The sequence below is a fragment of the Ranitomeya imitator genome, chromosome 2 (assembly GCF_032444005.1).
Source record: "Ranitomeya imitator isolate aRanImi1 chromosome 2, aRanImi1.pri, whole genome shotgun sequence".
NCBI lineage: Eukaryota > Metazoa > Chordata > Amphibia > Anura > Dendrobatidae > Ranitomeya > Ranitomeya imitator.
Window position 1 is genome coordinate 273,967,665 of NC_091283.1, and position 26,819 is coordinate 273,994,483.

The following is a 26,819-nucleotide window of genomic DNA, read 5'->3' on the forward strand; positions in this document are numbered from 1 at the left end:
CCTATGTACAGGAATATAACTACTATAATGCTGCCCCTATGTACAAGAATATAACTACTATAATGCTGCCCCTATGTACAAGAATATAACTACTATAATACTGCTCCTATGTACAAGAATATAACTACTATAATACTGCTCCTATGTACAAGAATATAACTACTATAATATTGCCCCTATGTATAAGAATATAACTACTATAATACTGCTCCTATTTACAAGAATATAACTACTATAATGCTGCCCCTATGTACAAGAATATAACTACTATAATACTGCCCCTATATACAAGAATATAACTACTATAATACTGCCCTATGTACAAGAATATAACTACTATAATACTGCTCCTATGTACAAGAATATAACTACTATAATGCTGCCCCTATGTACAAGAATATAACTATTACAATACTGCCCCATGTACAAGAATATAACTACTATTATACTGCCCCTATGTACAAGAATATAACTACTATAATACTGCTCCTATGTACAAGAGTATAACTACTATAATACTGCTCCTATGTACAGAAATATAGCTACTATAATACTACCCCTATGTACAAGAATATAACTACTATAATACTGCCTCCTATGTACAAGAATATAACTACTACAATTCTGCCCCTATGTACAAGAATATAACTACTATAATACTGCTCCTATGTACAAGAATATAACTACTATAATACTGCCCCTATGTACAAGAATATAACTACTATAATACTGCTCCTATGTACAGGAATATAACTACTATAATACTGCTCCTATGTACAGGAATATAACTACTATAATGCTGCCCCTATGTATAAGAATATAACTACTATAATACTGCCCCTATATACAAGAATATAACTACTATAATACTGCTCCTATGTACAGGAATATAATTACTATAATGCTGCCCCTATGTACAAGAATATAACTACTATAATACTGCTCCTCTATACAAGAATATAACTACTATAATACTGCTCCTATGTACAGGAATATAACTACTATAATGCTGCCCCTATGTAAAAGAATATAACTACTATAATACTGCCCCTATGTACAAGAATATAACTGCTATAATACTGCCCCTATGTATAAGAATATAACTACTATAATACTGCCGCTATGTACAACAATATGACTACTATAATACTGCTCCTATGTACAAGAATACAGTTATATGAAAAAGTTTGGGCACCCCTATTAATCTTAGGCTTAATGTTTTATAAAAAAAATTTTTTTGCAACAGCTATTTCAGTTTCATATATCTAATAACTGTTGGACACAGTAATGTTTCTGCCTTGAAATGAGGTTTATTGTACTAACAGAAAATGTGCAATCTGCATTCAAACAAAATTTGACAGGTGCATAAGTATGGGCACCCCACCAGAAAAGTGACATTAATATTTAGTAGATCCTCCTTTTGCAAAAATAACAGCCTCTAGTCGCTTCCTGTAGCTTTTAATGAGTTTCTGGATCCTGGATGAAGGTATTTTTGACCATTTCTCTTTACAAAACAATTCCAGTTCAGTTAATTTTGATGGTCCCCGAGCATGGACAGCCCTCTTTAAATGATCCCACAGATGTTCAATGATATTCAGGTCTGGGGACTGGGATGGCCATTCCAGAACATTGTAATTGTTCCTCTGCATGAATGCCTGAGTAGATTTGGAGCAGTGTTTTGGATCATTGTCTTGCTGAAAGATCCATCAACTGCGTAACTTCAACTTCGTCACTGATTCATGAACATTATTGTCAAGAATCTGCTGATACTGAGAGGAATCCATGCGTCCCTCAACTTTAACAAGATTCCCGGTGCCGGCATTGGCCACACAGCCCCCAAAGCATGATGGAACCTCCACCAAATTTTACTGTGGGTAGCAAGTGTTTTTCTTGGAATGCTGTGTTTTTTGGCCACCATGCATAACACCTTTTTGTATGACCAAACAACTCAATCTTGGTTTCATCAGTCCACAGGACCTTCTTCCAAAAAGAAATTGGCTTCTCCAAATGTGCTTTTGCATACCTCAGCCAACTGTGTTTGTGGCGTGCTTGTAGAAATGGCTTCTTTCGCATCACTCTCCCATACAGCGTCTCCTTGTGCAAAGTGCGTTGTATAGTTGACTGTTGTGAATTCTGTGGCCAGGCTCCCTCCTGTGGTCGTGAGTGGTACTGCGGCTGGTTCCGTCTATAAGCTTCCTTTGGTGGATGAGAGTGGTACTGCGGCTTCTGAGTTTCCTTCCTCAGGTGATGAGGTTAAGTCGTTAGGTGCTGCTCTATTTAACTCCACCTGGTGCTTTGATCCTGGCCTCCAGTCAATGTTCTAGTATTGGTCTTGCTTCCTCCTGGATCGTTCCTGTGGCCTCTCTATCCTGCATAAGCTAAGTTCTGCTTGTGTTATTTTTGTTTGCTATATTTTCTGTCCAGCTTGCTATATTGGTTTTTTCTTGCTTGCTGGAAGCTCTGAGACGCAGAGGGAGCACCTCCGTACCGTTAGTCGGTGCGGAGGGTCTTTTTGCCCCTCTGCGTGGTTGTTTGTAGGTTTTTGTGTTGACCGCAAAGCTATCTTTCCTATCCTCGGTCTATTCAGTAAGTCGGGCCTCACTTTGCTAAATCTATTTCATCTCTGTGTTTGTATTTCATCTTTACTCACAGTCATTATATGTGGGGGGCTGCCTTTTCCTTTGGGGAATTTCTCTGAGGCAAGGTAGGCTTATTTTTCTATCTTCAGGGCTAGTTAGTTTCTCAGGCTGTGCCGAGTTGCATAGGGAGCGTTAGGCGCAATCCACGGCTACCACTAGTGTGGTGGGTTAGGATTAGGGATTGCGGTCAGCAGAGTTTCCACGTCTCAGAGCTTGTCCTATGTTTTTGGTAAATGTCAGGTCACCTTGTGTGCTCTGAACTTCAAGGTCCATTGTGGTTCTGAATTACCTGTTCATAACAGTTGACCGATGCACAGTGACACCATCTGCAGCAAGTTGATGCTGCAGCTCTCTGGAGGTGGTCTGAGGATTGTCCTTGACTGATCTCACCATTCTTCTTGTCTGCCTTTCTGATGTTTTTCTTGGCCTGCCACTTCTGGCCTTAACAAGAACTGTACCTGTGTTCTTCCATTTCCTTACTATGTCCCTCACAGTGGAAATTGACAGGTTAAATCTCTGAGACTGCTTTTTGTATCCTTCCCCTGAACAACTATGATGAATAATCTTTGTTTTTAGATCATTAGACAGTTGTTTTGAGGAGCCCATGATGCCACTCTTCAGAGGAGATTCAAACAGGAGAACAACTTGCAAGTGGCCACTGTAAGTAGCTTTTCTCATGATTGCATACACCTGGCTATGAAGTTCAAAGCTCAATGAGGTTAGAAAACCCCCAAAAAAGTGCTTTAGTAAGTCAGTAAAAAGTAGGTAGGAGTATTTAAAACAAGAAAATGATAAGGGTGCCTGTTGTGAATTCTGTTGTCGGGCTCCCTCCTGTGGTCATGAATGGTACTTCGGCTGGTTCTGTCCATGGACTTCCTCTGGTGGGTGTTTCTGAGTTTCCTTTCACAGGTGACGAGGTTAATTTGTTAGCTGCTGCTCTATTTAACTCCACTTAGATCTTTGCTCCAGGCCACCTGTCAATGTTCCAGTATTGGTCTAGTTCACTCCTGGATCGTTCTTGTGACCTGTCTTCCCATCTGAAGCTAAGTTCCAGCTTGTATTTCTTTGGTTTGCTATTTTTCTGTCCAGCTTGCTATTTAATTTGTTTTCTTGCTTGCTGGAAGCTCTGGGACGCAGAGGGAGCGCCTCCGCACCGTGAGTCGGTGCGGAGGGTCTTTTTGCGCCCTCTGCGTGGTCTTTTTGTAGGTTTTTGTGCTGACCGCAAAGTAACCTTTCCTATCCTCGGCCTGTTCAGTAAGTCGGGCCTCACTTTGCTTAATCTATTTAATCTCTGTGTTTGTATTTTCATCTTTACTCACAGTCATTATATGTGGGGGGCTGCCTTTTCCTTTGGGGAATTTCTCTGAGGCAAGGTAGGCTTTATTTTTCTATCTTCAGGGCTAGCTAGTTTCTTAGGCTGTGCCGAGTTGCATAGGGAGCGTTAGGCGCAATCCACGGCTATTTCTAGTGTGGTTGATAGGTTTAGGGTTTGCGGTCAGCAGAGTTCCCACGTCCCAGAGCTCGTCCTTTATTATCAGTAACTATCAGGTCAATCCGTGTGCTCTTAACCACCAGGTCCATTATTGTCCTGACCACCAGGTCATAACAGGTGCCCATACTTATGCACCTGTCAAATTTTGTTTGAATGCAGATTGCACATTTTCTGTTAGTACAATAAACCTCATTTCAAGGCAGAAACATTACTGTGTCCAACAGTTATTAGATATATGAAACTGAAATAGCTGTTGCAAAAAAAACAATTTTTATAAAATATTAAGCTTAAGATTAATAAGGGTGCCCAAACTTTTTCATATAACTGTATAACTACTATAATACTGCCCCCTATGTACAGGAAAATAACTACTATAATACTGCCCTCTATGTGCAGGAATATAACTACTATAATACTGCCCCTATGTACCGTCCTATAAGTACACAACCATTACGCAGGTGTTATCACACACTGGTTTATGCTGGTGTACACATTGCTCCATAGATTACACATTAGTAATCTTTGTCTGATCTTCGGAGCAGTGTTTTGACCTGCGGCTAGTCAGGGAAGTTGTAGTGTGAGGTCTCTTACCTGATCCATCAGGTTTTTCAGGGCAGACATAACTTATAACTGTCTTGGTGGGCAAAGGGTTAACAGCCTACGTTTCGATTGCGGTCAGGGTGTGTACTATTTGACTAGCCATACCAGGAAAAGAAAAATCACAACTAAAAGCGCGGCCACCACTTTACACGTAGACTTCGCAGAGCTTGGCACCATGAATTTGCTTAAATTCACCGGCAGATGTGCGGCCATACTCATTATTGCCATCCTATTTGACTTAGTCGGGATCATTTTCCTCATTTTGGGACTTTCTGCCGGTTTTGACTTTTTTGATTTCTTCATTTACACGGGGGCGATCATCATTGCGCTGAGTCTCATCTTCTGGGTTTTGTGGTACACCTTCAACACGGAAATATCTCACAAGGAGCTGGAATTGTCTTTCTGACCTGAAAGCTGAGAACGTTCAACAACCAAAAAAAAAAAACCTTTAGAAAGATTTTAGACTTTTTTTTCCCTTGTAATTCAAAGCATTTTTTACTTCTCCTGTTGTCCTCACTGGTGAAGCTGCACCCTCTGTAAGGCAGGAGGGGTCCGGACACGGTGGACTGGCCGGAGGGTGAAGGTATTGTATCTGAGCTCGGGGGCATGAAATATTCTCACTTTCCACCTTGCGAAATGACCCGAAGACGTAGCGGTCTCGCGAGACCGCTACGTCACCTGGGGTCATTGCCGCGATCCATTACTGGGAACGGGAGCATCGCGAGCGTCACAAGCATCGGGAAGGCCGCGGTGGACGCCGGAAGTTGAGAATATCAAGATTTTTTATTATTTTTAACATTATATCTTGTTACTATTGATGCTGCATAGGCAGCACCAATAGTAAAAAGAGAGAGAGCGAGCAAGAGAGAATTTCCCTGCGTGGAAATTCTTCCGTGCATGCTCATTTTCAAAACACGGCATCCGTCTTCGGATTCCTGCTTTTGACAGTTCGCGACTGCGTTCATAGGCTTCCATTATAGCCAATGACAGACGGTGCACGATTTTCCGACGTGCTCAAAAAAGTTCATCTGTGCGCTGTCTCCGCCCAACGGACAGCGATTTTACGACGGATCCAGTGCACGACGGATGAAACATGAGGCAATCCGTCACTAATACAAGTCTATGAGAAAAAAAACGGATCCGGCAGAAACATTTGCTGGATCCGTTTTTTTTTTCACAAAACGACGCATTGTCAGGGAAAAAGAAAGACGGAGGTGTGAAAGAGACCTCGGCTCATTGCTGACTTTTGGTCATGAAAATATTGTGATAACCCCTCCGTCACCACCATCGACACTCCGAGAGGGTGAAAGACGTCTGTGTCAGAAGTGTAGAAAGTAACAATCCTAACACTTCAGGATTCTTACCATTGTCTCTACTCTTTCACCATAATGATACTAAAGCCAGGCAGCATACTAAATACCACGGAGAGGATAGAGCACTAAATAGTGCCACACTGCCCCTCACCCGAAAGGAAACCCAACTCCATACAAACCATAGAGAATAGGAGTACACCAGGAGCATATAGGTAATTAGAAAAATGTAATATTTTATTAAATCACATATAATTTCATATAATTTACATATAAGTTTAGAAAGACAGGTAATATACAAGACATATAATAGAATATAAAGCTAAAGGATGGTAAAAACGTGAGTGGGCATCCCCCGGTGTACACCGTCATAAGAGCCAACATGCATACAAAAGGGTGAAAGAGACCTACTGCTGACGACTGCCTGTCACACTGTCCATGTGTAATGCCAAGAGTGGCGTAAGGTGACAGGTAAATAGAAGCGGCTCTTAAGAGCAGTCACTGTGTACATACATTACATTAATGATCCTGAGTTACATCCTGTATTATACTCCAGAGCTGCACTCACTATTCTGCTGGTGCAGTCACTGTGTACATACATTACTGATCCTGAGTTACACCCTGTATTATATTCCAGAGCTGCACTCACTATACTGCTGGTGCAGTCACTGTGTACATACATTACTGATCCTGAGTTACACCCTGTATTATATTCCAGAGCTGCACTCACTATTCTGCTGCTGCTGCAGTCACTGTATACATACATTACATTACTGATCCTGAGTTACATCCTGCTTTATACCCAAGAGCTGCACTCACTATTCTGCTGGTGCAGTCACTCTGTACATACATTACATTACTGATCCTGAGTTACCTCCTGCTGGTGCAGAATAGTGAGTGCAGCTCTGGAGAATATTACAGGATGTAACTCAGGATCAGTAATGTAATGTATGTACACAGTGACTGCACCAGCAGAATAGTGAGTGCAGCTCTGGGGTATAATACAGGATGAAACTCAGGATCAGTAATGTAATGTAAGTACACAGTGATTGCACCAGCAGAACAGTGAGTGCAGCTCTGGAGTATAATACAGGATGTAACTCAGGATCAGTAATGTATGTACACAGTGGCTGCACCAGCAGAATAGCGAGTGCAGCTCTGGGGTATAATACAGGATGTATCTCAGGACCAGTAATGTAATGTATGTACGCAGTGACTGGACCAGCAGAATAGTGAGTGCAGCTCTGGGGTATAACACAGGATGTAACCCAGGATCAGTAATGTAATGTATGTACACAGTGACTGCACCAGCAGAATAGTGAGTGCAGCTCTGGGGTATAATACAGGATGTAACTCGGGAACAGTAATGTATGTACACAGTGACTGCACCAGCAGAATAGTGAGTGCAGCTCTGGGGTATAACACAGGATGTAACCCAGGATCAGTAATGTAATGTATGTACACAGTGACTGCACCAGCAGAATAGTGAGTGCAGCTCTGGAGTATAATACAGGATGTAACTCGGGAACAGTAATGTATGTACACAGTGACTGCACCAGCAGAATAGTGAGTGCAGCTCTGGGGTATAACACAGGATGTAACCCAGGATCAGTAATGTAATGTATGTACACAGTGACTGCACCAGCAGAATAGTGAGTGCAGCTCTGGGGTATAACACAGGATGTAACCCAGGATCAGTAATGTAATGTATGTACACAGTGACTGCACCAGCAGAATAGTGAGTGCAGCTCTGGAGTATAATACAGGATGTAACTCAGGATCAATAATGTAATGTATGTACACGGTGGCTGCACCAGCAGAATAGTGAGTGCAGCTCTGGGGTATAATACAGGATGTAACTCAGGATCAGTAATGTAATGTATGTATACAGTGAGTGCACCAGCAGAATAGTGAGTGCAGCTCTCGGGTATAATACAGGATGTTACTCAGGATCAGTAATGTAATGTATGTACACAGTGACTGCACCAGCAGAATAGTGAGTGCAGCTCTGGGGTATAATACAGGATGTAACTCGGGAACAGTAATGTAATGTATGTATGTACACAGTGACTGCACCAGCAGAATAGTGAGTGCAGCTCTGGGGTATAATACAGGATGTAACTCAGGATCAGTAATGTAATGTATGTACATAGTGACTGCAACAGCAGAATAGCGAGTGCAGCTCTTGAGTTCAGACCTGTATAAGTCATTTTATTGATTTCTGCAATAACCTAACAAGCCCCATCTTACAGACAGGTCATGTGTGGAGCTATTATAGGAAAACCACATTGGTTTACAACCGGAGATGAAAGTTTCCTTTTATGTCAAAAGAATGAACTTAAAAACAAATCTGATGTTCTTTACTTTTATCTTGGTTGATGGAAATTTCATCAGGGCACTGCCACAAGTCCTTTAATGCAGCATTAATGGGATCTGATAGGTGCTGCATTATCAAACCTTGTAATTGTGAAGCCATGGAAAAGTCAATAAGAAAACCTTCCGGATTCCTCCTGGGCTCCCTCGGCTCCTCCTTCTGTTCTATGGTGTATATTGTGGTGTCGTGCTGGACTATCAGGAAATACCAGATTACGGCAGGTGAACAATGGTGCCATCCAAAGTGCTGTCGAGAGTTGTCAGGTAGTTGTCGGACAGTTGTCAGGCAGTACGCTCTGCTGCATCAGGTTTGTAATGAACACGTTTCCAGGATGGAGCAGCACCAACCAGTAAGCTTCATTCATGGATTTCTCTGGGTCCATTTTTCATCCTTACGTTTAATTTTTGCACAAATTTCGTCCGTTCGTCCATTTTTCACATTTGCCAAAAAAAGTACCCAATTCAGATTCCTGTGTCCCTCTTTGCATTGAAGCTCCGTAAAGAGAGGTCCATGTTTATGCATTATTCATTGATTTTGGTTTATCCGAAATCCATCGCGTTGAGAAGTCTCCGCGGATCTTCAAGTCTTCGAAGCAATTTTCATGACCTCACTTCCACCATAATCACTTTGCCGAACATCAAATATTTTTATTAAATCGTTTTGAACATTCCTGGAAAGATCATTAATGCGGCAAATCACAGCACAGGATGCACTGTACTGCAGGAGAACTTCCACCTGGACTCCTTCCACCACCCACACCCAAGCCAGGACAATGAAAGGAACACTGAGGACCTGCTTCAATGCGATTGTTTTCGGACAGCTTCCCAATCCCGAGCCACCCCAAAACTCAAGATCAGCAAAGGTGACATCTCTTCGTTGCAGTTCCAGTTTTTACCACCCTCATTTTGATCAATCTCTATAGATGCCAATGAAACAGCGCCCTCATAAACTTTTTGGATCTTTGGAGCACTGTCAAGTGCGAAATGACACAAAATCCAAAACTCACAACGTAATTGCATCTTATACAAAACTTCTATAACATATCTACACCACCGGAAATAGGATGTGCTACCATCCCTGTAAATCTCCGGCTATATCATTGGTTGACACATTGTGAACTCTGGGTTATTACTCAGACTCCAATTCTCTTACCCGTCTTGAACTAGATGGTTGGAAGACTCATGTTTACCAGAAATAGTCTTAGTTTAGGGTTATCCAGATCAGCAGCACTCTCAAATTATTACTGTAGAGCTATGACTACTTGATAGTGCACACTGGCCAGTCTGATATTGACCATCCCAAGGACAAACCATCTGTTACTCATTATTCCCAGCTCCTACGGCAATTCTGGTATCTGCCATGGCTCTGACCAACAGCTGCATCCAGTTGCCCAACAACCAGGCATCCTGCTGGGTCTTCTGTCACGGTATTGCTGCCCCCGCTATTCCACTGCCTCTGCTTTCTCAATGAAACATTGGATCTGGTGACTTATTTAAAGGAGACTCGCTGGCATCGATATTGCCTTTTTTATCTTTACTGACTCTGGTCTCTGATCTTGGCCATGCTTTCTGACTATTCAACGGTTTTGTCCTCAAGATTCGACACCCAGTACTTGTAGTATTACTCCTACTCCTGACTATTCTTAACACTCCTGACTTATCCTCTTCTTACCCCACCTGGTACTTAGTACCAGGTACGTAGCGCTTTGACTGGTTCTTGACACCTAACTGTGGTCTTTGTACTTGTTGCTACTTGTGGTCTTGCCCCGCTACATGTCCCTGACATCACTGCTGCCTCATCTTTTCGCCTGTTGAATCTTGACTTTCCTGGTGGCAACTGTTGGCCTTATTGCTGCAACACCTGACTCCAATGGAGCCCTCCGTTGCCAATTAATGACTTTTATGAGGGTTGTGACCCAGGAGTCCAAACCTGAAAATTAATTACCAGTTTATCCAACATCAAACAGATCGTGTCTTAGAGTCCACATCTCCCTTAGGTGTTCATAATACCATAGAGATACCTCCAGGACAGCAAGAACAGAAGAATTGTTCCAACATATTAAGGTGATAGAGTCATGACTTTTGGCTTGAAACTTCACCATGAACCTAAGACCTAAAGTTGGCCATATGCTTTTCGAAACATAATCCTGTCTGTGATGCTGTTACATACCGGTCCCGGGTATCCCAGGCTCCATTTTCTTCTCCTGGGTCCACTGCCTTCTGCTGTGCTCCACATCTGATTTTGTAGGTTGTACAAGGTGGACCAATGAGATTATCTCATTAGACCTATTTAAGGCCCATTTATACACACACCAGTGTCTTGAGATTGAGATCTGGTCCTATATTTGGTGTACTCCATCATCCGTATTTTGGGTTTTTTATTGACTTCCTTCCATGCTGGGTTCCACTTCACCTGTCCTGCTGCTCCTGAGATTCCTGAACATGCCTAGTCCTATATACCCATGTGTTTTCCTGCTTGCTGCATTAACGTTTGGAGTCCGTGTGCCCACCTAGACCTGAGACTTAGAGGATCCACCTTACCTGGTGAGCCTAACATGTGCCAACCAGATCATTCTGAAGTACAAGATGAAGAGCAATGGACAAGTTGGGTTTTCACTGATCTGATACTTTGGCGGAGAAGTATTGATTGTGTTGGGCATCCACCTGGGATCACTTCAAAACAAGGGTCATATAACATGAGGACAAAGAGGATGGGTAAAAAAAAATACTCTGATGTAAACATCAGCGATGAGTAAGTCCTTCAGTATAGTCACAATTCATTATTCACAATACATTGAAAATAAGTCAAGTTCCTCAAATTCACATTTTTGTCATTTTTTTCTTCTTTTTATTAAGGCCAGTAAATTCCTTTCCGGTAAACCATAGCTCGTTAAATCCATAACCCAATGTGATGTTCTTCCAACACGTTGCTGAAGCCTGACCACGGGACTTTAGTTTGTTTTTCACCTTGAGTCAGCCGACGGGCATTCGAACACTGACATAACCAAGTTTAGTCTGAACATGCCGGGTGTCATAGCTCACGAACAAATCACATGCTCCTGCTTAAATAGACCGGATTACTGGCTGACTTGTTATTATTTTCATCTATCACAGACTCTTCGGTTCCTGAAAGCCAAGGAGGACCATGGATTTCTCCACAATCGCCGGTCGATGTGCCTTCCTTCTGTACTTAGCCATCTTGGTTGATATCATCGGAATCATTCTCCTTCTCTTAGGAATTTTTGCCAACTTCAGTTATTGGGACTTCTTAATCTATACCGGGGCGGCCGCCCTTTTCCTCAGTGCCGTTTTGTGGATATTTTGGTACACGTTCAATGTGGAAGTTTCGTTAGATGAGTGGGAATTGGATTTCTGATCCATTCCCTTCTATTTTCTGGCAGGTGGGGACTGGCTGGCTAAGCCCCGTGTTGTGCCAGAGTCTTAGGAGAAAGCGTACATGACTTTTTTGTATTTATATCATTTATTTATCTATATCCACATATTTTTTACATTTCGAGACGTATCTGAATGGTGCTGGTTTTCCCAAATCTTACATGAAAGTCTACAATGGATGTGGAAAGATACCGGAAAATGAAGGTATTTTACATGTTTCAAGCTATTTTTTTGATTTCTAAACATAAATGTACCTTTGTCTTTTTTCCTCACTATCGGTCACACTGTGTATCCAGTTTCACGGTGTTGAATGGCTGGTCTTATTCTTATCTGCTAAAACTATACTTCCTAGTAGCACCTTTCTTCTCCCCAGTGCTTCATGCCCCTTTCTTTGCTCTCCTCAGTGCACCAGATACAGACAGATTGCAAAATCCTCAATTTTTATTGATGTGGATGAAGTCACCATTGATAATTTTGAATGTTGACTGTAACTCACTATTTGACCAATATTCATTACCATTTACAAACTCCACATTTCATTGATGGCGCATGAGATCTTCGGATCACGATCCCACTTTTCCTTGAATGCATAGCTGGGCTGGGCATAGAATAGCTGAGCTGTATTACAATATGGCTGTCAGGGCAATGAGGATGCTGCTAAGGGGATGTTTTATTAGACAGGGTCATAGGTGTATCTGATTTTCATTAATTACACAGGGTCATTAGGTGAATCTCAGCAAGCTTGTTGACTGGAGTATGCATCTAGTGGCAATGGAGGGTAAAGAGAGCCCTAGAGCGGTATCATTAGGGGTGTGATAGTAGCAAAGTAGGTCACAAATTCATAATTCTGTATATTAAAAAACTGAGATCACATAATGAGGTTGGGAGTTACCTTTTAAGACCAGGATTAGGAAAATATTTTGCTCATAGGTTCTGGACGAAATCTTATGACTGCCTATCCTGCCGCCGATGCCAAAGGTTTTGACTAGGCACGGATCAGTTTCCTAAAATGACCCTTTTGTCCTCTTTTGAGCCCCTGAATTGCCAATATTCAAGAAGGCAGAAGCAATTGTTAACCACTTCTGCCTTCTCAACCATTATACCCACAGTGCCAAATGAGAAGTCAATTACTTGACTAGTTGTGGACGTCACATGACGGAACGTTCATACTGTTTTCATTGTTAGAGGAGTGTGCATGGAGATCACAGGATGGAAATAAAACTATACACAGATTCTATTGGTGTGATTGGGAGCTAAGCATCAGTACCTGAAAATGTCCCTGACACTGTGTAGGACCTGCCAGTGATTTCATATTGATAACCTATCGAAAGGACCGGCATCCAATCTGGTCCTCTGCGGCAGCCACTTTTCACATCTCAGTCAATATTTTTTGTTTTGGACAACCCCTTTAAGAAAAAAACACATTCTTCCCCTATGGGCCGCATTTAAAGGACTGCAAATCAAAAGGACCGAATAACGTCCTGACCAACATGACACCATTACATCTCCTCAAGAACGTGGAGGTCCTGTTGAGCGTAAATGGTCATTTTAGGCCATTGGATAACTACTTTGTCCAGTTTCTTTGAAGACATAAAAGATCTATACTACAAACCAGTTGTGAATATTGACAGAACTGATAGCAGCAAACATGGATGAAGACCCAAATGGAAAGCTCTATATATTTTGCAAATGAGCTCACAAATAGCCTAAAAATAGAGGAAGACAATGATGGATGGTTTACATTCCTGTACTGGTCTTCTCACATCACCCTCCATGTGGTATTTGAATACAGCATAGTGTGATGTCCCATAATGCTTTGCTGTGGGGGGGTGTCCAAGAGGCCCATGCCTAAAGCAGCTACGCAGGAAAGGGCGGCAGCACTGCACTGTCGGGGCTTTTCCTGAGAAATAATTGGTGCTGTGGTTTATACAAATTGGGGTATCCATAAAGTGGTGGCCCAGTCTCTCAGAATGATATTGGAGGGTTTTCATTTTAAGGTCACCCCTTCCCCTGCTAAACTCTGTGGATTGGCTGGTGGGGAGGGGGGGGGGGGGGCTCACAATTTTCTGGCACTGTGGGAAGTGGTTAATTAGTAGTTGTCTGATTGGTAACGGCAGCTAACCACCGGACTGGGATCCAAATAGTTAACACGTTCATCAATCAACGGCCCAGAAGGTCGACCAGTGGATCAATATTTGAACAGTCGACTTTGTTCAAGTTGCTCATAATTTCCATTGGTGCAGATGTTAACAGTGAAACGTGAGGCATCAATAATAGAATATCCGGGACATTACTGAGACACAAGGGCAGGTGCTGCGTGCACAAAGGGAGCTAAAAAGAAAAACACATCTGAATTTGATCAGCACTGCCTGGGGAAGCTACAGTGATGCCACTGTCCATATATGATCGGTGATGTCACTGTCCATATAGGGTCGGTGATGTCACTGTCCACATAGGGTTGGTGATGTCACTGTCCATATATGATCGGTGATGTCACTGACCACATAGGGTCGGTGATGTCACTGTCCATATAGGGTCGGTGATGTCACTGTCCATATATGATCGGTGATGTCACTGTCCACATAGGGTCGGTGATGCCACTGTCCATATAGGGTCGGTGATGTCACTGTCCATATATGATCGGTGATGTCACTGTCCATATATGATCGGTGATGTCACTGTCCATATAGGGTCGGTGATGTCATTCTCCAAATATGATCAGTGATGTCACTGTCCATATATATGATCGATGATGTCACTGTCCATATATATGGTTGGTGATGTCACTGTCCATATATGATTGGTGATGTTATTGTCCATATAGGGTCAGTGATGTCATTGTCCATATAGGGTCGGTGATGTCATTCTCCAAATATGATCAGTGATGTCACTGTCCATATATATGATCGGTGATGTCACTGTCCATATATATGATCGGTGATGTCACTGTCCATATATGGTCGGTGATGACTGTCCATATATGATCGGTGATGTCACATTCCATATATGATCGGTGATGTCACAGTCCATATATGATCGATGTCACATTCCATATATGATCGGTGATGTCACTATCCATATATGGTCGGTGATGTCACAGTCCATATACTGTATGGTCGGTGATGTCACTGTCCATATATGGTTGTGATATCACTGTCCATATATGATCGGTGATGTCACAGTCCATATATGGTCGGTGATGTCACTGTCCATATATGGTCGGTGATGTCACTGTCCATATATGGTCGATGATGTCACTGTCCATATATATGATCTCTGATGTCATTTTCCATATATGGTTTGTGATGTCACTGTAGATTCCCCAGTGGTGAGATATGAAGCATCCAGGACCTCCAGGAGCTTTGAAGGTCTTGTCAAAAGTGTTGAAAGGAGACAGTTTTGTCTTATGTGTACTAACTGTGGGCTAGAGCTGGCAGAGGGGTGAACACCTCACTTCTGGCAGTCATTGTGGGACACTCAAGACATCAGGGAGACTCTTGATGTGTATGTTTAATGGAGTCTTGTGATGTTTGACAGCCAGCAATTGGACAAACGCATAGTTTTTTTTTTTTTACAGGCTCCATACCTTTCTTTCGTTCCTATTGTAAAAATAGGTTGGGACCTTTTCGGCATTCATTCGAGAACAAGGTGTGAACACTGAATAGCGCAAAAACGCAGTCAGTTTTTCCTAGATTATTGGACAGTCCTGATGCTGATCAGCAGAGCAATCAGTGTGCAGAGACTGAACAAGCAGAGAGAGCTAAGAGAGGCTGAGTGGGCAGCCAGTGGTGAAGTTGACTTGGGTACCACAGTCTACAAAAGTTGACCTAACCCCTTTCTCACGCCCCAAGCACTGTGAAGTGATCGCCCATTCATTGCCCACCTGGAGCAGCTTATGTAGAGCACCACAGGTGAATTTAGTTTGTCAGTGGGTTAGGGCTAGTGTTAGACTTACAGCTGGGGATAGATTTATGGTTAGGTATTGAGTTAAGGCTAGGGTTAGACTTAGGGCTAGATTTATGTCTAGGGACAGAGTTATGGCTAGATTTATGGCTAGGAATTGAGTTAGGGCTATGGTTAGGTTTATGGCTACAAAATGAGTTAGGGCTAGGGTTAGATTTACAGCTAGGCACTGAGTTAGGGCTAGGGTTAGATTTACAGCTAGGGACTGAGTTAGGGCTAGGGTTAGATTTATGGCTAGGGACTGAGTTAGGGCGAGGGTTAGAGTTACGGCTAGAGATTGAGTTAGGGCTAGGGTTAGATTTACAGCTAGAGATTGAGTTAGGGCTAGGGCTAGATTTATGGCTAGGGATTAAGTTAGGGCTAGGGTTAGATTTTCGGCTAGGGACTGAGTTAGGGCTAGGGTTAGATTTATGGCTAGGGACTGAGTTAGGGCGAGGGTTAGATTTATGGCTAGAGATTGAGTTAGGGCTAGGGTTAGATTTACGGCTAGGGATTGAGTTAGGGCTAGGGTTAGATTTATGGCTAGGAACTGAGTTAGGGCGAGGGTTAGATTTATGGCTAGAGATTGAGTTAGGGCTAGGGTTAGATTTACGGCTAGAGATTGAGTTAGGGCTAGGGTTAGATTTACGGCTAGGGATTGAGTTAGGGCTAGGGTTAGATTTTCGGCTAGGGATTGAGTTAAGGTTATGGTTAGACTTAGGGCTACATTTATGTCTAGGGATAGAGTTAGGGATAGGGTTAGATTTATGGCTAGGGATAGAGTTAGGGCTATGGTTAGATTTATGGCTAGGGATAGAGTTAGGGATAGGGTTAGATTTATGGCTAGAGATAGAGTTAGGGCTAGGGTTAGATTTATGTCTAGGGATAGAGTTAGGGCTAGATTTACAGCTAGAAATTTAGCTAGGGCTAGGGTTAGATTTATGGCTAGGGATTGAGTTAAGGCTATGGTTAGGTTTATGGCTAGGAAATGAGTTAGGGCTAGGGTTAGATTTACAGCTAGGGACTGAGTTAGGGCTAGGGTTAGATTTACGGCTAGGGACTGAGTTAGGGCTAGGGTTAGATTTACAGCTAGGGACTGAGTTAGGGCTAGGGTTAGATTTATGGCTAGGGACTGAGTTAGGGCGAGGGTTAGAGTTACGGCTAGGGATTGAGTTAGGGCTAGGGTTATATTTATGGCTAGGGACTGAGTTAGGGCTAGGGTTAGATTTACGGCTAGAGATTGAGTTAGGGCTAGGGTTAGATTTACGGCTAGAGATTGAGTTAGGGCTAGGGTTAGATTTACGGCTAGGGATTGAGTTAGGGCTAGGGTTAGATTTTCGGCTAGGGATTGAGTTAGGGCTAGGGTTAGATTTATGGCTAGGGACTGAGTTAGGGCAAGGGTTAGATTTATGGCTAGAGATTGAGTTAGGGCTAGGGTTAGATTTACGGCTAGGGATTGAGTTAGGGCTAGGGTTAGATTTATGGCTAGGGACTGAGTTAGGGCAAGGGTTAGATTTACGGCTAGAGATTGAGTTAGGGCTAGGGTTGGATTTACGGCTAGAGATTGAGTTAGGACTAGGGTTAGATTTTCAGCTAGGGATTGAGTTAAGGTTATGGTTAGACTTAGGGCTACATTTATGTCTAGGGATAGAGTTAGGGATAGGGTTAGATTTATGGCTAGGGATAGAGTTAGGGCTAGGGTTAGATTTATGGCTAGGGATAGAGTTAGGGATAGGGTTAGATTTATGGCTAGGGATAGAGTTAGGGCTAGATTTACGGCTAGAAATTTAGCTAGGGCTAGGGTTAGATTTATGGCTAGGGATTGAGTTAAGGCTATGGTTAGACTTAGGGCCAGATTTATGTCTAGGCATAGAGTTAGGGCTAAACATATGGCTAGAAATTGTGTTAGGGCTAGGGATAAAGTTAGGGCTAGGAATTGAGTTAGGGCTAGGGTTAGATTTATGGCTAGGGACTGAGTTAGGGCAAGGGTTAGATTTACGGCTAGAGATTGAGTTAGGGCTAGGGTTGGATTTACGGCTAGAGATTGAGTTAGGACTAGGGTTAGATTTTCAGCTAGGGATTGAGTTAAGGTTATGGTTAGACTTAGGGCTACATTTATGTCTAGGGATAGAGTTAGGGATAGGGTTAGATTTATGGCTAGGGATAGAGTTAGGGCTAGGGTTAGATTTATGGCTAGGGATAGAGTTAGGGATAGGGTTAGATTTATGGCTAGGGATAGAGTTAGGGCTAGGGTTAGATTTATGGCTAGGGATAGAGTTAGGGCTAGATTTACGGCTAGAAATTTAGCTAGGGCTAGGGTTAGATTTATGGCTAGGGATTGAGTTAAGGCTATGGTTAGACTTAGGGCCAGATTTATGTCTAGGCATAGAGTTAGGGCTAAACATATGGCTAGAAATTGTGTTAGGGCTAGGGATAAAGTTAGGGCTAGGAATTGAGTTAGGGCTAGGGTTAGATTTATGGCTAGGGATTGAGTTAGGGCTAACGTTAGATTTATGTCTAGGGTTAGACTTAGAACTAGATTTATAGCTAGGGTTAGACATAGAACTAAATGTATGTCAAGGGTAAAGTTAAGGCTAGGGATAGATTTATGGCTAGGGATTAAGTTAGGGCTAAGGTTTGAGTTATGGCTAGGGTTAGTCTTAGAACTAGATTTATAGCTAGGGTTAGATTATGGCTAGGGATTGAGATAAGTCTATGGTTATACTTAGGGCTAGATTTAAGTCTAGTGTTAGAGTTAGGGTTAGATTTATGACTAGGGATTTAGTTAGGGCTATGGTTAGATTTATGGCTAGGGTTAGACTTAGAACTAAATTTATAGCTAGGGTTAGACTTAAAACTAGATTTATTTCTAGGGTAGAGTTATGGTTAGATGTATGGATAGAGACTGAGTTAAAGGGAATCTGTGACCCCAAAATTTGCCTATAAGCTAAGGCCACTGGCAACAGGGGCTTATCTACAGCATTCTATAACGCTGTAGATAAGCCCCCCCGATGTAACATGAAAGAGAAGAAAAACAAGTTAGATTATACTCACCCAGGGGCAGTCCCGCTGCGGTCCGGTCCAATGGGCATCATGGTCCAGGTCCAGCGCCTCCCATCTTCTTTTCTTCCTACCGCGGCTCCTGCGCAGGTGTAATTTATATTCCCTATTGAGGGCAGAGCAAAGTACTGCAGTGCGCAGTAAGGTCAGAGAGGAGCCGCGGCAAGAAGCAAAGAAGAGTACGTCATGGTATGAAGGTGGGAGGCTCTGGACCCGGATCGCGAGGCCCATCAGACAGGACAGCAGCGGGACCGCCCCTGGGTGAGTATAATCTAACTTGTTTTTCTCCCTCTTTCAGGTTACATCGGGGGCTTATCTACAGCATTACAGCATGCTGTATATAATCCCCTGATGCCGGTGGCCTCAGCTTATAGGTGAATTTTGGGGTGACAGATTCCCTTTAAGGCTAGGGATAGATTATATATTAGAATTATAGCCAGTGGGCTAGATTTAATGGTTAGGTATTGGATCAGAAGTAAGGAAATAAAATTACGACATAAAAAAAAATAGAGTTAAAAAAATTTAAAAGTAACAATGTACACTTTTTTTTATAAAATATTAGCAAAAAGCTGAAAACAAAAGTAGGAAGTCAAAGTGCAAACTATAATTACATCATAATTTTCCTCACATTATAAAACATGTGCTTGTGGGAAAAGGGATTAAATAAGGAGCCCCGTGAGTACTAATGGTTCGCAGGTGTACATACTTTCATTGCCCCGGGCTCTACAGTACTTTGTGAGCAGCACTTCTAGCACAGAGCAGTAATGCTCCTGACTTCATCATGTCCTGTACAAATCCAGATAGCCATTACGTAACGCTGAGTGTATGAATAATGCAGATTACAATGTCCCGCTAGTATTTGTCTTCTAATCGTACACGTGTCTGCAAACATATGTAGTGGCCCAGCGCTCGCTCCAGGCAGGCACAGAAACATCCCAGCGCAGGGTGAGGATCTGTCCACATACTTATTGATCTGCAGCTATGACATCTGTATTACTCGGACAAATACATTCACTCGCACATCGTCTTATTTAAAGGGGTTGTCCAGGATATCAATTTTTAATGTAAAAAATACCTAAATTAGCTGGAGCGCTAGTTCTCTAGTCAACCCCCCAATTTCTATTACCTGCAGCAAATATCTACTCAAGTGGCCTCTGCAGTCAATCAATGGCCTCAACGTTATGCATTGTTAGGACAGAGGGCTTTGGAGAGGTCAACGGTCTGAACAGAACAGGGTTCTAGAGAGAAGAAGGGGGTCTGGAGAGGACAGAGGAGTCTTGAGAAGACAAAGTAGTCTGGAGAGCACAGAAGGATCTGGAGAGAACAGAGGGATCTGTAGAGTACAGGAATCTGGAAAGGACAAGAGGGTCTGAAGAGGACAGAAGTCTTGAGAAGATAGAGTGGTCTGGCAACACAAGGGACTGGAGAGGGCAAGGGAGCCTGGAGAAGACAGAACGGTCTGAAGAGGATAGAGGAGTCTGGAGACCATAGAGAAGTCTTGAGAGGATAGAGGCGTCTGGAGAGGTCAGAGGGGTCTGGAGAGAACAGAAGAGTCTGGAGAAGACAGAAGGATCTAGAGAGAACAAAGGTGTCTGGAGAGGACAGGAATCTGGAAAGTAAGAGCACAGAAGTTTTGAAAAGATGAGCTGTCTGGAGACTGAGGGGTTTGGAGAGGACAGAGGGGTCTGGAGAGTGCAGAAGAGTCTGGAGAGGATAGTGGGGTCTGGAGAGGACAAAAATAGTCTTTAGAGGACAGAGGGGTCTTGAGACAATAGAGGTGTTTGGTGAGGGCAGAAGAGTATGGAGAGGATAGAAGGATCTGGAGATGATATAGGGACCTGAAGAAGACAGAGGAATCTGCAAATGACAGAAGAATATGGAGAGGATAGAGAAGTCTGGTAGCGACAGAGGAGTCTGGAGAGGATAGTAGGGTAAGAGGAAGGACAGAAGAATATGGGGAGGATAGAGGGGTATGAAGATGATAGAGGAGAGGATGGAGAAGTTTGGAGAGGACAGAAGAGTATGGAAAGGATAGAGAAGTCTGGAGAGGACAGAGGGGTCTGGAGATGACAGAGGGGTCTGGAGATGACAGAGGCGTCTGTAGAAGATAGAGGGGTCTAGAGATGACAGAGGAGTCTGGAGAGGACAGAAGAGTCTGGGGACGGCAGAGGGGTCTGGAGAGGATAGAGGAGTCTGGAGAAAACAGAGGTGTCCAGAGATGACAGATGAGTCTGGAGAAGACAGAAGAGTTTGGGAAGGAAAGAGGGGTCTGGAGAGGATAGAGAGGTCTGGAGAGGATAGAGGAGTCTGGAGAAAACAGAGGTGTCCGGAGATGACAGATGAGTCTGGAGAGGACAGAAGAGTCTGGGGACGGCAGAGGGGTCTGGAGAAGACAGAAGAGTCTGGGGGGACAGAGGGGTCTGGAGACAAAAGAGGAGTCTAGAAAAGACAGAGGAGTCTAGCACTGGCTTACTCAAATCTTCCTATTGAAAACAAATAAATGTACTTAGAAGGTTAAGGAGAGATAGCTGTTTGACCGACATTTAATTAAGGTGTTTGGGAGCTTTCCTGTACGGGGTGCGGGAGAGATGGAGAAATGTAAACAATTAAAATGTTGCATAGCCCTTTAAAGTAGCCGGATCAACAGTGATGTGGGGATCTGACCCCCACTGATCTGGAATTCATAGGACCGGCCACCAATATTGTGATCTCACAAAACCCGTCTGATGTATGCTAACAGTCACTGGAGCTCAGCTTTTCCTAAACAGGGCTCCAAATCCTCTGCATAGAGTATAGTGATAAAATCTTGCCGGCCTGCAACCTCCACTAGTGGGAGCTCACTATATACTGGGTTATTATGGAGGGTGATATCCTGTATAACTTATTATTACTAATTGCTATTTTTACTGTGGCTCTGATACTATTTTATATTCTCTCTCTCCAGGATTCGGCATATAAAGCACTTTACTGTAACAAAGAGTCACTTACATTTTACAAAAGACCAGAGATGTGATCTAAAAACTACTATTGAAACGTCTGAGGACCACTGCTGGGATTTCTGAGGACCACTGCTGGGTCTTCAGAAGACCACTGCTGTGACTTCTAAAAACTACTGCTGAATATCTGAGGACTACAGCTGGGACTTCTGATGACCACTGCTAGAACTTCTAAAGACTACTGTTGGGACGTCTGAAGATTACCACTGGGACTTCTGAGGACTACTGCCGAGTCTTCTGAAAACTTATGCTGGTACTACTGAAGAATACCACTGGGACTTGTGAGGACTAACATTGTGACTTCTGAGGACTACTGCTGGTACTTCTGAGAACTACTGCTAGTACTTCTGATGACCACTGCTGGGACTTTTGAGGACCACTGCTGGTGCTTCTGAGTACTACTGGGATGTCTAAGGACTACTATTGGGACTTTTGAGGTCTATTTTTTGAACTAACTCTTGTAAAAACTAGAAGGTGGTGATTTTGATTCTTGACACCATCCTAGGGTCAGTCAAGGCTTCTGTTGCACAGTTTCCTCTTTATCTCTTGAAGCCTTCAAGTCAAGACTCATGGAAGTTAAGAGCGGAGGACTGAATCTGGTCCTGACTGGGACATTAATTATTGAGACTTTTGTTCTATATTTCAACGTGGCTGATTCTTTGCCTCGAATGAAGGATGCTCAGAAGAAAAACACAAATAAACCTCACAATCCACTTATCTACCTCATTGTATCACATGTACATCTGCAAACCTTCCATGCGAAGTGTCAGTCAGGGGTTTAGAAGAAGGGACGTGCACTGTCACAACTCCTAAAAGGAGCTGATCTCCAGGGGAGTGTCTAAAAATTATCTCTGAAAATAATTCCTACCCTGCTGACTCTTTACCACCAGGAAGTGTTCTGGAGGAGACAAGGGACCAGGGAGAGTGACACCTCCTGCCTTTACAGAATGGTTGAGGGGGTCTCACAAGAAGATAAATATTTTAAAACCCTTGATGGGAATCCATTGATACAGGAGACTGTCCTATTTGTTGTCTGAGCTCTGCCTGCGGTCCAATCTTTCAATACTTTGACAAAAATGATGAACCGACTCATACGGTAGTTTTTCCCTTCTTGGCCATGGGACTACTAGATGAGGATTTCCGTCTTTTTATCTATAGGCTTTAAAGATGAAGTTACTGTTAAATGGGTAAAATTGCAAAGTGCTTGTAAAAAGGTTCTCAAGGTTTTTCATCCTATAGTTTACTGCTTGTTGCCTAAGTTACTGGCCACCTCTGTAGTCTATAAGAGGTGGACAGTTTTCTTGGAAGACAAGCATTACAAACTGTTGGCTATAGAGAATGTAAAGACTTCCATGAAGCTTGCATCATGGGGGAGAACACAGTTTGGACCAATGGCAAGTGGTGCAAATCCAAAATGTCAATGATCAGGAGCACACTGTTTCCCAGAGAAGAAGAAGAGCAGTGTGCTCCTGAAGAAAGAAGATACAACAACTCTTTTACTTTGTAGACTGGTTTCCATTTCAAGAGTAGGGATTATTTCCAAAAGACCCTCGAGCTTCGAAAAATTTCTGATGTATCACCAGGGCTGTGGAGTCAGTAAGCCAAACCTACGACTCCTCAGTTTCCATAACACCGACTCTGACTCCACCAAAATGGGCTCCGACTCCACAGGCCTATATCACAGGGATGTGCATCTCTTCTGACTCCTCCATAGACTTGGCTGAGCAGCAGTTTTTCCATCGGGGTAGTGGAGTAAGGCTGGTTTCACACTTGCGTTTTGATCTGCAGCGTTTTAAACGCAAACGCATTTGGTGCAAAAACGCGTTTAAACGCTGCGTTTTTTAGGTGCATGCGTTTTTGCATGTTTTAACGCAAATGCTGCGTTTTGACTCGTTTACAAGCATTTTTTCCTGCGTTTGCGTTTTTGAAACGCATGATGAGAAGTGTGTGACAGCTGCCAATCATCAAAATCAACTAGAAAACCCACTATAAACAGAAATACCTAGGGGTTAGGGTTAGGATCCCTAGTAACCCTAGGGATCCTAACCCTAACCCTAAAACACAAACTCTAACCCTAACCCAAACTCTAACCCTAACACAAACTCTAACACAAACTCTAACCCTAACCCACACTCTAACCCTAACTCTAACCCTAACCCTAAAACACAAACTCTAACCCTAACCCAAACTCTAACCCTAACACAAACTCTAACACAAACTCTAACCCTAATCCTAAAACACAAACTTTAACCCTAACCCAAACTCTAACCCTAACCCTAAAACACAAACTCTAACCCTAACCCTTACCCAAACTCTAACCCTAACACAAACTCTAACACAAACTCTAACCCTAACCCTAACACAAACTCTAACACAAACTCTAACCCTAAAACACAAACTCTAACCCTAACCCTAACCCAAACTCTAACCCTAACCCTAAACCAAACTCTAACCCTAACACAAACTCTAACACAAACTCTAACCCTAACCCTAAAACACAAACTCTAACCCTAACCCTAAAACACAAACTCTAACCCTAACACAAACTCTAACCCAAACTCTAACCCTAGCCCTAGGGATCCTAACCCTAACTCTTATGGTTAGGATCCCTTAGGGTTAGCGTTAGGGTTTGGGGGTGGCTTATCAGTGTGTATTCTTGTGTTTTTCTAGAAAAACGCATGCACTTAAAAACGCATGTGTTTACATAGACATCAATAGGTTTTTTTTACCGCATAAAAAGCCGCTAAAATTACTACATGTTGCATTTCTGCAACACAACGCATGCAGAGAAAAAATGCATGCGTTGCAAAAACGCATCAAAACGCATGCAAAAAAAGCATGCGTTTTTAATGTTAAGTATAGGGAAAAAAACGCAAAAAAAAACACGCAAATGTGAAACCAGCCTAAGCAGATGCCAGACGGTGTCTGCTTAGCTCTCGGGATGAAAATAAAGCACTGGGTGATTTGACCAACTTTAATTTAACATGTATAGAAGCGTTTAGAGTGAGCAACCATTTCTGAGAATGAAGGATATGTTTATTAAGGCTGGAGTGAGCAGATGTTTTGCAATTCCTCAACATTTTTTTTAAATCTCTGCTTTGTATCAACCTCTGAATATGAGCCTGATTGTTTACTACTGCATGACATCAAGCAGATGATGTTCAAATGAGCAGACATTACAGTCAGGCATGTGTTTGGACTGATCTTATTACAATGATGCAATAAATATCTGTTACTCGTTCATCAATGACTAAGAATATTCATTATGGTTTCCCCATCATCCAGCTCTTGTAATTTTTGCATCTCCCTCACCCTTCAATCTTCATACTTTGGTTTTCTATATGTGATCATTACCAACAAGTCTTCATTTCTAGGTATGGGCCGATCTTTACACTCTAGGGGCACTATGTATAGGTCACTGTCTGGAGACACTGTGTATGGGTCACTCTCTGAGGGCACTGTGTATAGGTCACTCTCTGAGGGCACTGTGTATAGGTCACTCTCTGAGGGCTCTGTGTATAGGTAACTTTCTGGGGACAGTGAGACACTGTCTACGGCGTTACTCTCTGGGGGCACACTGTATGTGTGGGTCACTCTCTGAGGGCACTGTGTATAGGTCACTTTCTAGGGGTGCTGTGTATGGGTCACTCTCTGTAGGCACTGTGTATAGGTCACTCTCTGGGGGAATTGTGCATGGGTCACTCTTTAGAGGTACCATGTATGGGTCACTCTCTGGGGCACTGTGTATGGTTCACTCTCTGAAGGCATGTGTATGGGTCACTTTCTGGAGGCACTGTGTATGGGTCACCCTCTTGGGACACTGTGCATGGGTCACTCTTTGGAATCACTGTGCATGGGTCACTCTTTCGAGGCACCATGTATGGGTCACTTTCTGAAGGCACTGTGTATGGGTCACTCTCTGGGGGCGTTGTGCATAAGTCACTCTCTGGGGGCACTGTGCATGAATCACTCTTTGGAGGCACCACATATGGGCACTCTCTGAAGGCACTGTGTATAGATCACTATCTGGGGGCACTGTGGATGAGTCACTCTTTGGAGGATCCATGTATGGGTCACTCTCTGAAGGCACTGTGTATAGGTCAATCTCTGGGGGCATTGTGCATAAGTCACTCTCTGGTGGCACTGTGTATGGTTCTATGGTTCACTCTCTGGAGGCACTGTGTATGGGTCACTCTCTGGAGGCACTGTGCATGAGTCACTCTCTGGAGGCACTGTGCATGAGTCACTCTCTGGAGGATCCGTGTATGGGTCAGTTTCTGAAGGCACTGTGTATAGGTCACTCTCTGGGGGCACTGTGCATGAGTCACTCTCTGGGGGCACCATGTATGGGCACTTTCTGAAGGCACTGTGTATAGGTCACTCTGGGGGCACTGTGCATGAGTCACTCTCTGGGGGCACTGTGCATGAATCACTCTTTGGAGGCACCACATATGGGCACTCTCTGAAGGCACTGTGTATAAATCACTATCTGGGGACACTGTGGATGAGTCACTCTTTGGAGGATCCATGTATGGGTCACTCTTTGAAGGCACTGTGTATAGGTCACTCTCTGGGGGCATTGTGCATAAGTCACTCTCTGGTGGCACTGTGTATGGTTCTATGGTTCACTCTCTGGAGGCACTGTGTATGGGTCACTCTCTGGAGGCACTGTGCATGAGTCACTCTTTGGAGGATCCATGTATGGGTCACTCTCTGAAGGCACTGTGTGTAGGTCACTCTCTGGGGGCATTGTGCATAAGTCACTCTGGTGGCACTGTGTATGGTTCTATGGTTCACTCTCTGGAGGGACTGTGTATGGGTCACTCTCTGGTGGCATTGTGTATGGTTCTATGGTTCACTCTCTGGAGGCACTGTGTATGGGTCACTCTCTGGAGGCACTGTGCATGAGTCACTCTCTGGAAGCACTGTGCATGAGTCACTCTTTGGAGGATCCATGTATGGGTCACTCTCTGAAGGCACTGTGTATAGGTCACTCTCTGGGGGCATTGTGCAT

The 26,819-nt window shown here is 43.3% G+C and overlaps 1 long non-coding RNA gene across 1 annotated transcript; it reads left to right on the forward strand.

Annotated features, from left to right (window-relative positions):
* The first annotated feature begins 4,756 nt into the window (after positions 1-4,756).
* LOC138663127 (uncharacterized) lies at positions 4,757-25,048 on the forward strand. Its single transcript, XR_011318122.1, has 2 exons — positions 4,757-5,314; positions 21,754-25,048. It is a non-coding gene; the product is annotated as an uncharacterized lncRNA (long non-coding RNA).
* The last annotated feature ends 1,771 nt before the right edge of the window (positions 25,049-26,819 follow it).